Source organism: Macrobrachium nipponense, chromosome 6 (assembly GCF_015104395.2).
Source record: "Macrobrachium nipponense isolate FS-2020 chromosome 6, ASM1510439v2, whole genome shotgun sequence".
Lineage (NCBI taxonomy): Eukaryota > Metazoa > Arthropoda > Malacostraca > Decapoda > Palaemonidae > Macrobrachium > Macrobrachium nipponense.
In genome coordinates this window covers 81,790,521-81,809,328 of record NC_061108.1, presented here as the reverse complement: position 1 = coordinate 81,809,328, position 18,808 = coordinate 81,790,521, and the positions used below count along the sequence as shown (strand labels likewise).

At 32.9% G+C, this 18,808-nt stretch overlaps 1 long non-coding RNA gene across 2 annotated transcripts; it reads right to left on the bottom strand.

Moving 5' to 3' along the window:
• Positions 1-2,259: 2,259 nt before the first annotated feature.
• On the bottom strand, positions 2,260-14,194 carry LOC135216141 (uncharacterized). Of its 2 annotated transcripts, none has more exons than XR_010314820.1 (2): positions 13,915-14,194; positions 2,260-3,021 (listed from the first exon to the last, which is right to left on the bottom strand). It is a non-coding gene; the product is annotated as an uncharacterized LOC135216141 (long non-coding RNA). The 2 variants fall into 2 exon arrangements; XR_010314819.1 differs by lacking the exon at positions 2,260-3,021 and adding an exon at positions 9,696-9,961.
• Between the last annotated feature and the right edge of the window lie 4,614 nt (positions 14,195-18,808).

Genomic DNA, 18,808 nt, shown 5'->3' with positions numbered 1-18,808 from the left:
CAGTGGTTTAAGCCATGTACAAAAGACTCCTAGCCAACAGAAAACTCTTAGAGATGGCAAGGAAATAATGTTTTTTCACCCCAGTTATGTACTAAATCGTTCCAGCATAAATAAAATTGAATATTAATTCATTTTAGTTCTTTATTCATACACTATTTGACATTTAAACTAAAGTCCAAGTTATATATATATAATATATATATATATATATATATAATATAGTATTACTTTTTTTTTATTATCTATACTATATATTTTTTGTTATATATATATATATATGTATATATAGATAATATGATATAGATATATTATATGAGATATATATATATGTATTAATTTGTAACAAACTTATATATATATGTAATATATATATATATATATATATATATTAGATATATAATATATATGTATATATATTATATATATATATATTAATATGTATATATGTATATATATATATATGTAATATATATACATGTATACTATAATATATGATATATATGTATATTATATATATTATATAATAGACTATTATATATATTATATATATATATATATATATATGTATATATATTATATATATATTATGTATATATATATATATATATATAGTTATATATATATATATAATATTAATATATATATACTATACATATATAATATATCTATATATATATATAGATATATATGTATATATTATATATTATATATATATATATATATATAGCTATGTTATATACTATATATTATACTATAATATAGATATATATATATATATATATATATATATATATATGTAATATATATATATATATATATCTATCTATATATATAATATATATATATTATATATATATGTTATGATATATATATATATACTATATATATATATTATTATATGCTATATATATATATATTAAATTTTAATATACATATATATGTATATATATGTATATATATATGTTATATATATATGTATATATAATTATATATATGTATAATATATTTATATATATATATATATGTATATATATATATATCATATATATATATATATCTATATATATTAGATATATTACACTATACATATACATCATATATATATATATATATACATATATATTATATATAATATACATACTATATAGATATACAAAAATGAAACAAATGATATACATATGATATATATATATATGTATTTATATATAGTATGTATTATATAGGTATATATACACTATGTATATATATATATATGTATATATATATATAAGATATATATGGTATATTAATATATATATGTATATACATATATATATATATATATATATGATATATTAGATATATAATATATAGATATAATATATATATATGTATTATATATATTATATATATATATATATGTATATATATATAGTATGTATATATAGATATATATGTATATATATATATGTATATATAGGAATATATATGCTATATAAATATATGTATATATATATATGTAATATATATATGTATATATATCTATGTATATTATATATATGTATATATATATTATGGATATATATATATGTATATATAATATGTATTAATAGATATATATATATAATATATATATAAATATATAGATATATGTATATATATATATGTATATATATAATCTATAGGTATAGATAATTAATGGAAATAGATCTATTATATATATGTAGATATATATGTAGTATATAAGATGTATTAATGATATATGTATATATATATACATATATATGTATGTATATATATTATATATAAGTATATATATAATATATAGTATATATTTATATATATATATATGTATATATCTATATATATATAATGAATATATATATATATATGTTATATATATATATATATATGTCTATTATATATATGTTTTTATTTAATATATCTATGTAAATATGTTATATATATACGTATATAGAATATATATATATAGGATATATAATATATATATTATATATATATTATACTATCATATATATATATATTATATATATATATATATATATATATATAATATATATAATATATTTCATATATATATATATATATATATATATATATTTCAACTCCTCAATAATCATGTTTAAGTTAGGTTAAAAATTGGAGTTGGCCAAAAATAAAAAAAAAATTAAAATTGTCCTTCTTTTTGGGAATTTGGAAATGGCCACCCTAGTCCAGACAGAGACTCGTGTCATTGAAAATTGTCCACTTTCGTTACAGATCAGGCAGACGTATAACGTTACCACAGCTTTAGACTTGCTAGTAACCAGAACCGATTATAATGTATGTAAAATTGTACATAAGCTTCTTTCCTTGTATTGAATGTAACACGCTATTATAATGTGTAAAATGTAATTACAGGAACTTGTTGATGGCGTATGATTAAATTGGTTTTGTTTTAGTTTTAGTACAATATACATGTGTAATTGAAATTCATTTAGTTTGTATAAGAGATTGTACAAAATCTACTGTACTTAATTTTGTAATTTGGACCAAATACTCTTTTGTAAAATTCATATCATTTTGTATTGTGGTCAATAAAAATATCTATATCTATCCGTTCGCTTGTAGTTTGTTTCTGGTATGGATATGGCTTCATTATATGACGTTGCAAAGGAAAAGCGTCGTCTGCCAAAAAGACAAATGGCAAGGTTTTATCGCTCCCAGGTAGCTTGGCATCCTCTGGCATCCGGAAGTGTGATTGACAATACGCCGACTGATACTGGTGTTCGCCCACACACCTCCGTCAGACACCCGTCCATTGACACCAACATTTACATAAATGAAACTTCAATTAGCGTCACATATAGCCATAAGAATGATACTATAAGTGCCTTTGTAGTTATAGAAATAGGACCCGGTACCAGGCGGCTGCCGTATTTCAATATGTTTGCCGTCAATGGCTCCAAGGCAGTTTGGGAAATTCCACATTCTCCAGAAATCATTGCTCACATTTTTCCATTCCTCTGGTGTTGAAGGAGTCTGTAAATACAACAAAAAGCGCATAAATACACATAAGCAATACGACGTTATATTTGCATACTCCATTAAGTATTCTCTCTCTCTCTCTCTCTCCTCATGAAATATTGTGGTGGGTGTTATTGTAAATATCATCAATAAGTCTTCCCATATTTGTAATACTATAACTCAGTATTTGAATATTGGTTAATCGTAATGAATCCCAACACGCATTTCGTTATTACTCTAATATAATTTTCAAATGGCCTGGTAAATTATATCCCATTGGAAACTGGTGCTACTTTATCAGACCAAACCACACTGAACAATTAAATGTGGAGGTTGCCAACATATACGCAATGTCAAGTGTACTTCTTGGTTACCAAGAGTATCAAGCCATTTATGAATATGTACACACACACACGAAAAATTCAACAAACTAAAACTAATCAATGCGCGTGTATTTCAGATATTCAACGATCCACTTATCATGGAAATTGACGAACCATCTGTTACTCCAAGATCACCCGTTGCTTCGCCATCAGACACTCCAACAGTCTCTGATATGACCGACACTATTTCCTCAACTCCAACCGCTAATGTGTATAGCCAGAAACGCGAGGCCACACCTATACCGGTAACGAGCGGAAAACTTGCAACTACCCCTTCAACGGACAGAGAGCAAGCAACCAAAACGCCTTTTGCCCCTGATGACGTATTACAGGAAGCTCTCCATCAGCTGAAAACACTATCATCATCCGAGGATATGATTAACAATGATGAATGTATTGCTTTAGGTGTAGTAATTGCTAATGACCTCAGACAAATGTCTGGGGAGAACAGAATTTATGCACAAAAACTTGTTAATGACATCCTGTTTTTAGGTAAATTAAGCAAGATTTCTGCGTCAACTAAGATTGTAGAGTGAGTTATTAGAGACAGAAATGTGTTCATAGATATGCCATAGCACAATACACAAGTGTTAAATGTCATTGCATGAACGAAACATGTCTAAAGATATGTTTGAATTATTTTGACTATTTACTTATTCTTATTTAGCATTGTGCATACTGTACATGTTGACATGTATAAAGACAATAAAATTGGTTACGTTCGTAAATATAATTAGTTTGAAAAATTATGATATCCCGTTCATTATCCTTCTCTGGGGCCATCTACGATTAGTTATTGGTTTACTCCCTAAGTGAAAGTTATTTTCTTTTAAACTCGATTTGTTTCAGTATATGCGTAATCCGTTCAAAACAAATCAAGGTGGAGTATTTGAATGCATTCAATGATGCAGTTCTGCATTAGGCATACATGCACCATAACTATATACTGATTACGCAGGCTATATACAGAGTTTCTCCTGATGACGTAATCGTGTAACAAGTTAATGGCAACAAAAATTTATCCTTCCGCAATAAGCAACACACACACACTCCACGTCACTACCTAGAATTTTTATGACATCGATTTGAGCTAAGATCACTTGAGACCGTGAATGATTTAAGGAGGCCACTTGGTAATGTGCAACGTCCCCCACCCCCCCCTCCCCCAATGGATATGAATACTAGAACATTGTTTCGTTTCAATCAATCATTAGTTAGGAGCAAAAATTTCCTTGGTTAATGATTATTTCTACTACTACTACTACTACCACTCATACTGGTTCTACCACTGTTTCTACTAATACTAATACTGCTGCTTTTTAATACTTGCATTTGCAAAAGCAACTTCACCGGTTAATTTTTTATAAGCTATAGCTGTTGGAATCAAAGTAACAATTATAATTCATGCACATTTCTCTCTCTCTCTCTCTGTACATCTGTACATATAATATACATGTGCATATGATGTACATCATGTGTGTGCATAAATATAATTATTGTTATATGTGTCCTGTATGTGTGCATGTTACATATATAAATGATAATCATAAGTACATCCCAACCTCTATGAGAGATTTCTAGGTCCGCCACTGTTATCGGATATACGACTGGTGTGAATTTGATGTTTTACGTATTGGTAAGTGTCACCCTAAGGTAGTCTTTCCTCAGGACTTCATAGATTTGTTTGCAGGTTTCTGGAATTATTGCCCTCAAACTTTGCTTGGAAATCCTTGTACTGTATTGTAGTGATCTGTAGCTGCATCCTGTTGACAGAAAAAGTAATGTTGCTGCAGTCGAGCTTCAGCTGAAATACTTTCCCTCATGTTGGTATCTTCTTTCATTATATATGGTTCCACTTTGGATAAGAGAGTTATAAAAAGTGTTATGGTCCATTCTCATATAGTTGTTGAGATCTGCCTCATAACCATGTTTCAGTTCCCGTAATATTGTCACTTGACTTTTATGTCTTCTCTTCTTCGTAACCACTCTTTACACCACATCCTTTTCTGCTTTGTTGCCTTTATCTTTGCACACATTGTTATAACAATAGACAGCGCGATTTTCTTCTTGCGTGTCCTGCGATCCATGCTGCCCTACACAACTTTATCCTGTGTCAGTCACTGCCAGTCTTTCACTACCCAACCAACGTCGTTTGGACAGCAGCATAAATGCGTTCGACAGGCTTAGCGCGCAAAGAGGCAAAGTTTACCGAGCAGAGCTCGCTCGTGTGGACGGGGCCTAAGGCTGTCTTTGATATGGCAAATGTTGAGGTAACTGGAGGAGATTTGGTTAATAAAAGTTTGGAAGGTTATCGCTAAAAAGGATACAGAACTATCTAACGGTCTAACCGGTAGATAAGCTCAAGTGTGGTACCAGGGTTACGAATCTGAGGAAAGTTTATTGGAGTTACGGTGGGTGTACACAGAGCCCTACTTCTATACAAATAACATGGCACATATTTCTAAGAGCTACTGATATTTATGCTGATATTTTGATAAAATTTAACTAACCGCGTAACTTGTTAGCATGTGGGTTTGGTTGCGAATGAAAATAAAAGTGGAGATTTGTAGACGGGACTTTCTTCAATGGCAAGGTATTGGAGACAGTCAACAGTTACAAGTAGTACCTCGGAAAATACATTAGTTTTTAAAATTTCATATTAAGAGATAAACCGTTGGAAACCTTCGTGTGGCGAGAATTACAAGTGTTCGCAAAGAGAAATAATGGAGCAGGCATTCCGGTTTTAAGGACGGCATATATTAGTAGAGTTTGTTTGCTTGGATGGTGTTACGTTGCATGGAACCAGTGGTTATTCAGCAACGGGACCAACGGTTTAAGGTGGGTACACACGAGAGCCGAACCTTGTATGTGTAATTGAGTTACGCATATACGATTACAAGGTGTCAAAATGTTGAGGACGAACCGTAACCACGTTAAGCACGTAACTTCATTGCAATCCACTGCGATCATTCCCTAGGGCTCAATTTTCTATATAAGATAGAAAAAAAGATAATCTACATTACAGATCAACTATCTGTAGTTCTGTACTCACCTTTCCCTGTTCCAATGCTTTTCTTAATCTTAATCTTCTCCCTTCTCGATAGACGTTTTTTGTGCTATATCTGTCCATGCATCATTGAGACATTATCAAAATGGTTCGGGTGTTTTGCATACCACAGTAGTCTTTTCTTCGTAATAACTAATAAATTGAAGGCACTCTTCCTCACTCCAATCAGCCATGGTAAGACACATACGTACTGACTGACCAAAACACGGGACTCTACTATGGACGGCTTTGTTCATAGTCTGTGTCAAGTTCAGCAACCTCTGTTGATACGCATGCAATACAGATCCCGTCCACACATTGCGTAACGTCCAAAAGACCTCCCTTTGATTCGGGGCCCAAAAACCGACAATTGCCGGGACGGAAGGCGAACGGAGCCTCGAACCTCGCGGGTTCGGGGTTCGGATTCGAAGAACCGTCCACACTTGCGTTTTTGTTACAAGAATCGATTACGATTCAAGGTTCTGTTCGCATGTGTGTACCCAACGTGACTTCCGAACCATGTCGAGAGTGAACTTCTATCACCAGAAATTCACATCACTGACCCCTCAATGGAATGGTCGTTAAAGACCATACCAACAACGCCACTGAGGTGCTATATTAGTAGTGACCGTTATTCAGGGAAGACCAAACAAAGCCATGCATATCACCTTGGGATGGACGATGAGTGCCAGGATTGAATTGCTGATAATGAGACTAAATTCGCCTAGTGTTGCTGCCCATATTCGAGAACTGTCTCCATTGTTGTTGTTTGAGAACAAGAGAAAGGGAAATTAGTACCGAAATTATTACCACCAAGTTAAAAGGGGTGTTTAACGCTCCTACTGAAGCTAACAGCAATTCACGAAAATGTCATGTGAAATACTGTTTATAAGAATCTGGTGATCATTCACTTCCTGATGAAATTTATTGCAAACGAATACAGGATAACATTAAAGAAACACACACATACACATAACCAACAGCAGAGTGACGCGCAGTTTACGAGGGATTGAAAATAGTTAAAAAGCGAACTGTGTATTTTGTAGATTTCCCCGAGTGCTTCGCTCTCACTGAATTGTTAGCATCATTCTAATGCGGACTTTGTATACCAATTTGAGAAGGCATGGGTACATGAAGTAAGGCAAAGTGACCATGGGTATATATTATGAGGTTACTGATTAAGGTAATTATTACAATAAAGATGAGATTTCGGAGAGCAGTATGGGAGCCTGAACAAGGCACAAAGTTACCAGGCAGCAGCGATAGCAAGAGGCATTTATCTTAAATACGCATATTATACTGTATCAGTTTCCCAAAAAATTACACATTTTTGTTAAGATTATGGTTAGACTAAGTATTTTTGGGAATATATTAATGGTAAAAATAGTGCAAGTAAATTATATAACGAGCCAAACACCCCTACATCATAATATACTGTAATGAACTTCCTGAATTTAAGGATAGAGTATCTCTAATCTACAGGTGTATTATTAGTTAGAACCAACACTGAAAACGCAGCGAGTTTGTCTTAGTCTTACTTGGGTAAGAAAAAACCACTTATACAAAATTTGAGTGAATACATAACGGCAGCTTTCAACATTCACTTCACCAAGGTCTTCTTCAGCTGTACCGGGAAAAGATTATCAAGTTTACAAAGAAAAATACAAATGCAAATTTTTAAAAGGGCAGTTGAAATGTCAGACAGAGTCTTCCTTCATCCATATTGTATAGGTAATTCAGCAGTTTGCTGATCGAAAGAGCAATTTCTAAAATATTTAATTGTAGATTGGATGTCAGGCCTATTTTACTTCTGCAGAGAGTCTTCCGAGGTTAGGCCTCGTTTCCTTTGAAAGTAGGAAACTGTTTAATGTGGATCCCTCTGCTATTTTGTTCTTTTATTGGTATTAAGACGGTGGTTGGCTACGGCACCGTTATTGGTCCCGGTCCTACATGCATTTTTATGCTCTGTTAATCCGAGTTATGTTTTTGTTTGTTTGCATGGTGTTTTTACGTTGCATGGAACCAGTGTTATTCAGCAAGGGACCAACGGCTTGACGAGACTTCCGAACCACGTCGAAAGTGAACTATCACCAGAAATACACATCTCTCACGCCTCAATGGAATGGCAGAGAATCGAACTCGCGACCACCGAGGTGGGACACCAACACCATACCAACCACGCCACTGAGTCTCTTAATCTGGTTATGTATTTGAACTTTCGTCTATAAACTATTGTTTACCCACTACAGCCAAAGACCACCTTAGAGAAAGTCAAAAGGTCCTGTTCTGGACTTAATGAAATTTTGTTGTATAAGGTGATTTTATCTTAACATTTGTTAGATTATTTCATATTTCCAATGGTGTTCCCAATTTCTACTGGAACAGCTGTTATTTCGGTAGTTAAAATACTTTGGTGTATCAGCACGCTGTTACACTCCATATGATGACTGATGTACGTATATGCAATATGAGAAATCTTTTGTATTTACACGGGAATTTGAATTAAAATAGTAAACGTTAAGTTTGAATCTAAAGATTTTAAACTAGTACCCTATGTGAATGGTCATCCCTCATACAATTATAGCGCTCATTTTTACTAACAACAATCCTTAAGCTCTAAATTATAATTATCAAAGATATTTTCCCCATCGAACGCAGTTAAGAAAATTGGTTTTTATGTACGCTTTAATACAAGTTGCCCAGGATCCCGTATTTCGAATTTTTGTCGTTGTCTTTTACACGTTTACTAAAGAACCCAAGTTTTTGCCATTAGCTGCACTACTACTAACGCCTGAGTATTCAGTTCTTAATGACTTGGCATTTCTAAAGCTTTTTTTTTTAAACCATATTTATGCTATATTCGTGTCAAGTCATTTCTCTTTATAGCAACACTTAAATATTTTGCCTCTCACAGGTTATAAAGGGCAAATATAAATTCCTTCACAATTACAACTCTGTTCAGGTTAAAATCTTTACACTTTGCTTCAAGAAACTTTCGCACCAGATTTCTTTCACAAAAATGAAAATTGTGAAAACATTCGCCACAGTATAGTTGAGAAAACAGCTTTTATCCCAAGTTGAAAAACTAAATAGTTTCAGGTACTAAAGGGCTTATCTTAAGCTAAAATAAGTCACTATCATTATGTATTGTGAAACCCTGGGTATATTGCAGTATACTAAAAGTAAAGTAAACAGCTTAAGTCCTATTACTCCAAGAAAACTATGTTCGCCATTTCTATTAGGGAAGGTAAGAACGAACGTTAACATATACGTTTGATTTATTTATTAATATCTATTGAAAACTAAACTACCACGACTTAGAACCAGGACAATTATGGCATGAAGTTCATCCAGTAATGCCGGGGTCCATTCTCATCTCGTTCAAAAATAGTCGAGTTAAAGCAACAGGCACTGGATATTAGGACAAAACCGTCTCAACTCATCCAGCCAACATCCGCCAGGCTCCAGTCTGGCCTCGCTCAAAAATATTAAAAAATCAATTGTCCTCACCGTTCCATTAAACATCCTGTAAAGCAAAAACAGCTGAAGAAATTTTTTGCAGTTATTACAAAATATAAGATTCTTAACAAGTTTCCTTAGTATCAAAACTTTACACAGCATATCATCTTTGCAGGGGTTACAATGTTGTCTTCCAACTTTGTTAGTAAAAAAAATCTGATAGAAATGAAAGCTCCAATTCTGAAGAAGAACGGTCTTCTGAAGAAGACTTCTGATGATGAATATATTCATTCAGAAACAGCAAGCAGTTCATCAAGTGAAGTGTGTCTCCATGATGATTCTGAAAATCAAATCACTGAAGAGGAGCAAGAAAATGAGGAAGAAATTTGAATGAAGACAAGTCCACCAAATGCCGAGTGGATAAAAGTGACTAAGAAATCTCGACAACATGGATATACTGAGAAAGAAGAACTTCGTGTAACTGTGCATACATCGTCTACAGATAACCAAATTTGGCTTATTGATGTTTACAAACAAATAATTACTGATATTATAAATCTAATTGTTCAAGAAACCAATCGATATGCTGAACAGAAAATTTCTTTAGTTACTGTAACAAGATCATCGAAATTTCGGCTGTGGGTTCCTACAAATAACGAAGAAATTGAAAAGTTTATTGGACTTATCATTTACATGGGATTGGTTCCATTCCCTGAGATCAAATTATATTGGTCAAAAAGCATCCTTTATAAGGATGAAATTGTTCCAAAAACAATGAGTAGAGACTGCTTCCTCTTGCTCTTGCAAATGTTACATTTTTGCAACAATGAAGAACCTAATGTGGGAAGAGATTGGAAAATAAGAAAATTACTAGATATGATTTTGGTGCAGTATCAATCAATCTATAAATCAGGATCTTATGTTATAATTGATGAGAGTATGGTGCCTTTCAGAGGCCGTGTCATTTTCAGACAGTACATCCTTGGAAAGAGCCATAAGTATGGATGCAAACTGTTCAAACTTTGTACTCCTGATGGATACACTCTAAACATGGAGTTATATACTGGTGTAGGAGTAGCTACTCCACCTCTAAGTAAGACTGAATCTCTTTTAGTAAGACTCCTTGCAAATCATATGGATATGGGAGTGACTTTGTTTGCAGATAATTACTATATCTCCAGTTTCTTAGGAGAGTATCTTCTTCAGCGGAAGACTTACCTATGTGGCACAGTAAGAGTCAATAGAAAGTATCTTCCAAAGTCAGTTACAAAAGCAAAACTAAAGAGAGGTTAAATTAAAGCCTTAGAAAATAAGAATGGAGTGAAAGTATTCAATTGGGAAGATAAAAGATATGTTGTGACTATCAATAGTTCCAGAACATGATGCTACTCTAATCAACACAGGTAAATTCACAAGGACTGGTTTACTTATCAAGAAACCTCAGTGTGTTAGACTATAATAAGTGCAAGAAAGGAGTTGATTTATCAGATCAAATGTCATCATAATATTCATCTCTGAAGTAGTCAAGAAAATGATACAGAAAATAGCATTAGAATTTATTGCTGGTATTTCTATAGCGAATGCTTGGGTACTTTACAATAAGTACTTTGCTGTCAAGAAAATGTCATTACGTGCATTCAAGGAATCTATTGTCTTATACTATACTAGTGGTATCATGAAGGAAAAAAACAAACCAGGAAAATCAAGTATGAATATTTCAGGAAAATCTTCACATTGTCTCAAAGAAGCAGAAGGACAGAAAAGAAAAACAAGGAAACTATGCAGAGGCTGTTACGAAATGTTAGCAGCAAATGAAGGATCCAAAGTGGCCAAAATCAAGTCAAGAAAGGTTTCCACATATTGTGACTCTTGTGATGGCACTCCATATCTATGTTAATCATGTTTCAATCTCAAACATAACTAGTGATATGATTTTTCATTAGCAAATGGAATGGAAAAATTTTCTTATATACTGAATGTCAAACAAATTTTCTTTGCAATTATTTCAATAAAACTTTTTTTTTGTATAATTCAACCCTTTGATAGCAATACTGATCTACTAAAATAATAATTGCAATTAAAAGTAAGTTTTTTTTATAAATTAAAAAAAATCATTTTGTTCCACTGGGACCCACCGGTTGGTCACATTGCAGCAAATGAGAGAACTGAGTGACCCACTGGTGGGTCCCATCGCTGGTTAAGATTAAAACTAAAATTTTATCAACTTTATGAACTGAAGCCTCCACGATAGGCCTAGGTTTCCCTTATACACACCAACTGCTTAAAGCCTCCGACCAGAGTAGTAAATGTGCTAGCAAGCCAGAGGCCTCGAGTTGCTGTAAAGTGTTATGTGAATGACTAAGAAACTGCTGCATAAATGACAATAGTTAAGAGGGCTGCCGAGCAAAATGACAGATCAACCTGCCAGGGTTGTAAGTAAATAAATGGCACAAACTACATTACTTTGACTCCCTATTGTGTTAATGTAAAAAACATAGTACATGTTTGCTGTGAGTATGACCATAGTTAAAAAGTTTTAAACTAATAATTAATCAATTTTAACCATGAACAAACTGATTTAAAGGGAAAATTCAATAACTACTATGTTACATCAATGTTCAAGCAAGATCGTGCCAAAAATGTCCAATTTTTCATCTGGAAAACTTTCCATCTGAAAACAACAAAAGTTAAGTGTCTTTAGTTAAGATGGAAAATAAACTAAATTACTACTAACCTTTACAAACTTCTTTGAATAACAAGTAATATAGACCTTTAATTTCGCGAATATTTAAAGTTTAACATTAGTACTACTATCATTAAAAATAACATACAGCACTATACTTATGTATTACAAAAAGGGCAAAAATTAATTAAGCCATCAGTAGCAGAAGTTACGTTAATTGCTTAAAAGCTTACCAAAAGAAAAAGAAACCTTAGTCAAGGAACACCAACTACTGAAAATATTAAATAAAACGGCACTGACCACCTGAAAAAAAATAACCTCCCATGTCTTACTTGATAGGTCCAAGGACCTATCGAGCAAGGCATGGGAGGGCCCTCCACCCCTACAGGGGCTGCCCCTGTAGGGGTGGAGGTAAAAAAAAAAAACTTTGTAGGTACAAAATGTAATTCAGGAAAAAACTAATACAGACACTACCTCGCCTGATCTTTATCAAGCCCAGCCTTGTTATAGAATCTCCTAGCTAAGGAATTTTTAATTTTGGTATTTCTAAATATGCATTCCGCATCGTTCGTCCCCGCGAATACGAAAGCCACCAGGAATTGAGGTGTCAAATGTATTTCGCCGCGTTCAGTAAGAGACCTGGGGGTTAATTACAGTCATCCGAATAAATATTAATTAAAATCCTTGTTCAAGAGGTAACACTCCATAGAGAAACCTCAACTGCCATAGGCCGCCGCGGAATAGTAATATAGATCTACCTTAACTTTTAACTAGTAGGCCTACTATCTAACCTTTATTGACCGTCAATAGATCTAATCTTGAAAATTATCTAAATTAATTTTTTAATAAACTATGGGCTACACAAGTTTTAGAAGTTGCGTAAAATTACTAAAAACTACTATAACTAACGCATTATGAAATAATGATTAAAGCTATAAGAGACCAAATGTCCACATAACTAGCGCATTATGGAATACTAATTATAGCTATAAGAAACCAAATATCCATCACAGAACTAACGTATTATGGAATACTGATTATAGCTATACGAGACCAAATATCCACATAACTAACGTATTATGGAATACTGATTATAGATATACAATACCAATTACCCTCAGTAGGCCACGACTAACAATTCAATAATATCCACCTCTGTTAGTTCGTAAACAGAAGCATTAAAGAAAAATAAGACTAAGTACTAAAATATGTAAGTTCCAAATTTGAAATTTGGTCAAACCATTGCATTAAGCATCCTGACCCAAGAATATTACTAGAGTGAAGACTGAACTCACGAATCTAAATTAAATATCAACGCATAACGTAATGAAACTTACCTTTTGCAAAGCCTGGGAAAGTCACCACGAACACCATCCTTCAAACTACCAAAGTCCAGTCACAAGTTCAAACAGTCGAGTTATTTCCTCCTGCTATCGTCCAAAAACGGTAGTTCAGACATCAGTATACGGATTCACGGAGTAACACCATTATACCTCGCCGAGTCGCCGTTCCAGACATTAAAACTAATGCGGTAACACTACGATATCTCGATGCTTCTGAAATAAAACCCGAGTAAATGGAGGAACCTGCTTGCTTGTCGAGAAACCTTACTTACTGTTAACGTCACCATAAAGGACTGCAGATTCACCCGTCTTTCAGCTTAATCAATTCACGCGGATGAGTACGCCATCCTTGGTTTTTGTTTACGGGGAACTTTTAAAAGAATCTGTTGACCCAAACATTAATTGACTCTTCATTCTATGATTTCTAGGTTCTTTTATAAAATTGGTTTCTCTGCATCGTACCAAAAACTTTTTATTAATAATATACCGAACAAAAGAATGAAACTTTTCGGTGTATTACGTGTATTGTCACGCAAAAAAAAAAAAAAAATTAATTCGTTACTTAGTCTTACATTTTCTAAGTAACGTATTCATTTTTTTCAGTGTGTCTATGTCAGTGTGTAGTACGTATATATAAAAGCAGAGAATGGTATGAAAACCCATGGCTAAGTTTTGTTGATTTTCCCAACGCAGACTATCGGATATGGTCTGCAGAAGTCAAATCTCAGGCGGAGGAAAATTTGGCGCAGATGTTGACTTCATTCTAATTTGTTCCTTTACGTTAGAATTCTGTATTTATAAATGCTTAATCTATAGTGGAGCTAATGTTGTCTCAAAATGCCGATGAAGTGAATTGAAAACCACATGAACTACCCTATGGGCATTTCTGTTTTGAATCCTCTATGCCAAGCGCTGGGAGCCATAAGGTCATTCAGTGCTGAAGGGGAAATTGAAAGTAAAAAAGGCTTAAAGGTGAAACGGGAAAAATTCGCAGTTCCACTGTGATACAATTGTTGGAGATGGTGGAATGTATGATGGAACAATAAGAACATGAAAAGAGGTACAGTAAAAGGAATGAAAGCCTGTGCCCTAATGACATTTTGAAAGTCTGTCCCACATCCCTGTAACATGCATAAAAAAAAGACTGGAACTATGATTTCTTAATGAGAATGCAGACATTATTATTATTATTATTATTATTATTATTATTATTATTATTATTATTATTATTATTATTATTATGAATTCCCATTTTACCTAGTAAACACTTTAGCAGTATTTTTGCATAGGAGGCCATATACCTCACCATCTTGGTTATTACCTATTGTTTTTTCCATCTGTCCACCCGCCTGTGGTGGTCGTGCATGGTAACACTGTGTCCCGGGCTTTAAATAGTTACTTTATGTCTTAGATTTAGGTAAATAAAAGGATATCTGGGTGTACATTTGCAACTGAAAAGTGTTTTAATAATTTGCTGTATGCGAGTTACACCGTTAATATTCGAAATAGGATATTATTTAAAGCTTGAGACGTAGTGTTACCATGTGCAAACACCACAGGCGGATGGACAGATGGAAAAAAACAGAGTATAGGTATTCTTGACGAGCTTCTTTTTTCAACACCGCTTTTATATTGTAGTATATATAATATACATACATACATACATACATACATACATACATACATACATACATACATACATACATACATACATATAATAAATATATATATATATATATATATATATTAGTTTCTTTTGTTTAGACTGCAAAGAGTTTGTAATGTTGCCTCCAATACTGAACTTCAAGTTCAGAAGTTGAGGTATGTAACTAATATGGTAACCAATTGATATAAAATTCGTTTAGCACCTTTGATATTTAATATTTTTTACTTATTCTCCCTAGTACTTTTTGTGGTTTAATTATATTAGCCTCACTTACCAACCTTTCCCTATTCTTTGCATGTCATTCGTGGAATACAGCGTGGCCAAGACTTGAATTTGAAATTTCTTATAGTATTAGTTAATACCCGACCCCTTAAACTTTCGTTTTCGTATGTCTGTGTTCATTAAAGATTTACTATTCGTTTTTTCTTATCGGGCATTAAGACTTATATTTCAATATTAAATACTGAATCTCTTTCAGGATCAGGTTAATTCCACACAAAAAATTGTCTGTGGTTTACCATACTGAATTTTAGTTTACAACTGGAGACTTCTTACGTTACACGATTCTTTGCAATAGACATGTTTGTTTAAGCTTTCTCTATTCTAAAAAGCAACTCTTGCACTGTTACATTGTCACATATAGGTATTCGGTCATAGTGCTATTTTTAATCACTTACTACGATTTCCACGGCGTTTTACCAAAACGCGGATCCCAGTGTTATAAGCCCTGGTTATGAGAGCGTCGCGTTTTCACGACAGCGCGTTTTTTAGTAGGCGATGTCAAAAGAGCGGCTGAATTTTGTATCATAATGGTGTCAGCCAGACTTTACCGTCTGTTACCCTTTGCTCACTACCAGTACTACCAGAGCTTCAAAAATCATCCAAGATCTTTAAAATTTAACACAAAGCTAGAAATCTTGAAATACAAATGTGAAAATCCCCGAAATCTGGAAAATTCGGGCAGTGGTGTCGTGAGGGTTGTTGGCGCCCGGGGCCAAAGTCTTTTATGGTGTCCCCAAAGGCGGGTGCCTAGGGGACGGGGGAGGATTATTTTCATTTGAGTGTGCTAATCTTGGCAGGAAATGTTTGCCTTCATTATTTTAGATATATTGTGTTAACAACAAAACATTCTAAATTTTTGCAAACTGAAATGGTTTACTTCACATGTAGTAGATATACTGTAATTAATTAATCAGTAGCCCTCATAAGTAAATTCCAAAATGTTGATAACTAAAATGTAGATTATAGTAAAGCATCACAGTAGCCAATAACTATCAATAACCAAAGACAAATGGCAAATTAAATAAATTTGACTAAAAAAGGAGTTAAACATTAAGGAATACAAGGAGCTAAAAAAATCATGAAAATGACAGTTTGTTGCCAGCATAGAATTACTGCTAGAAAAAGAAAAAAGATTTTGTGGTAGACTGAATAGTTATACTGCCTGAAAAGAAAACTGATAAGAGCAAAGATGAATTAGTTCACTAACTATAGCCTAAACCTTACTTTTCTTTAAAGAATGTTTAACACGAGTCAAAATAATGAAAACAAAAATATTAGATGGATGCTTAGAATGATCAATCATCAACCATATGCAAGGAAAGAAAACAGTATAAAGTTATTAGAATGAAAAGATAATTAGATGTTAATAACAGAAAATCTAAACAAAGAAGAGGATTGGCAAAGAATTGTAGGACATTAAGTTTTGATACACGTTACGATGTGTTTACAGTTTTATCTTTCTAGCTTTTACAGCCGCAAATTTGTTTATCAGGTCATCAATGTTTATTTTGTTAGCGATCTCTTGTATAAAATTGTATGTTGTGTTGACAACTATAAAAAAAAAAAATAGAGTGTTGTTGTGAGCGACGTCTTTCTCATTCTAAAATGAAAAAAGTTGCATGAATTAAAGTTTCTTACTATATTTTTCGTTGCAAAAGATAAATGAATAAAATACTTTACGTATTGATAATAACATCAGCCTCAGCTTTATGAAAATGCAGAAATAATTGCAGTCTGCAGCTCGTTATGCATAAAAAATGCTCACGAAAGAAAACGAAACACTAAATTGATGGGGGTAACTATCCAATATCTTTGTACTGACTGTCACTGTACCACTTATTCTATATATACTACGTAATAAAATTTGATAGTATAGTAATTAACACACAACGAGCACATTTATAGATAATGAACATTAAAGGAAGTAAATCTTCATTAAATAAAAATACCTACTGAAAACTCATAAAAAGTCAAAGATTCTAAGTTCTGGTTTCATCACCCTATTTCCCCCAAAATAGATGTCTTCCCAACTTCAATTTGGCGCCCCCTCAATGTTGCGCCCGGGGACATATGCCCCCGCCCACATCATGACGCCTCTGAATTTGGGTACTACTTCCTTAAAAAACATGGGAAGCACTGCCCCCTTGGCCCAAATAAGGGCCCTCCATTCTTCCTGTAAGTCAAGCTGATGCTTAGACATTAAAGAAGGAAAGTTCAGAGCTGTCACTGATCCCCGCACGCCACAGCTTATAAACAATGGAAACCTATGGGAACTTGGGAAGTCACTTCCCCGCCACACCCCGACGCAGGTGCAAATTCATCGTTATAATCATAGTTAACGTTCTCTCTCTCTCTCTCTCTCTCTCTACTTCTTCTCGTCTCTCTCTCTCTCTCTCTCTCTCTCTCTCTCTCATGGATTTCATACAGTAACGTAACTGCTTATTTTGAAATTTAATTTATTTTTTGTTCAAACTTTATTTTTCCTTTAATAAAGTTCAGCAATAAGATTGAAGATTTAAGTTTACTTATGCTAGTATGTTTTAATTAAAAGTTATTCAGTTTAGTTCCTCTAAGGATTTTTAATCTTAATTTAAATCCTGAGTTCAATTTGCATCTATACGATAAAGACTTATCTTTTAAATACATATTGGGGACAATTAAAAAATTAGTGGTATTTTGTAATTAGTTTTAGTGGGTGGATTTAACTTCTTTGCTTTGAAACTTTATGGAACGTTAAAGATAGCTTCCACATGCTCATAGTTCTATTGCATTAAATTTGTCATTAATTTAAATATCATGACTTCACTGTACATGATTAATAAAAAATATATAACAAACAATATACAACCAATAGGCTACAAGATACAAAACCATATCGAAGTTGACAAAATATGCTTTAGTACCGTTTAAGTAATAAATGTCTAAGAAATCTAATATTAA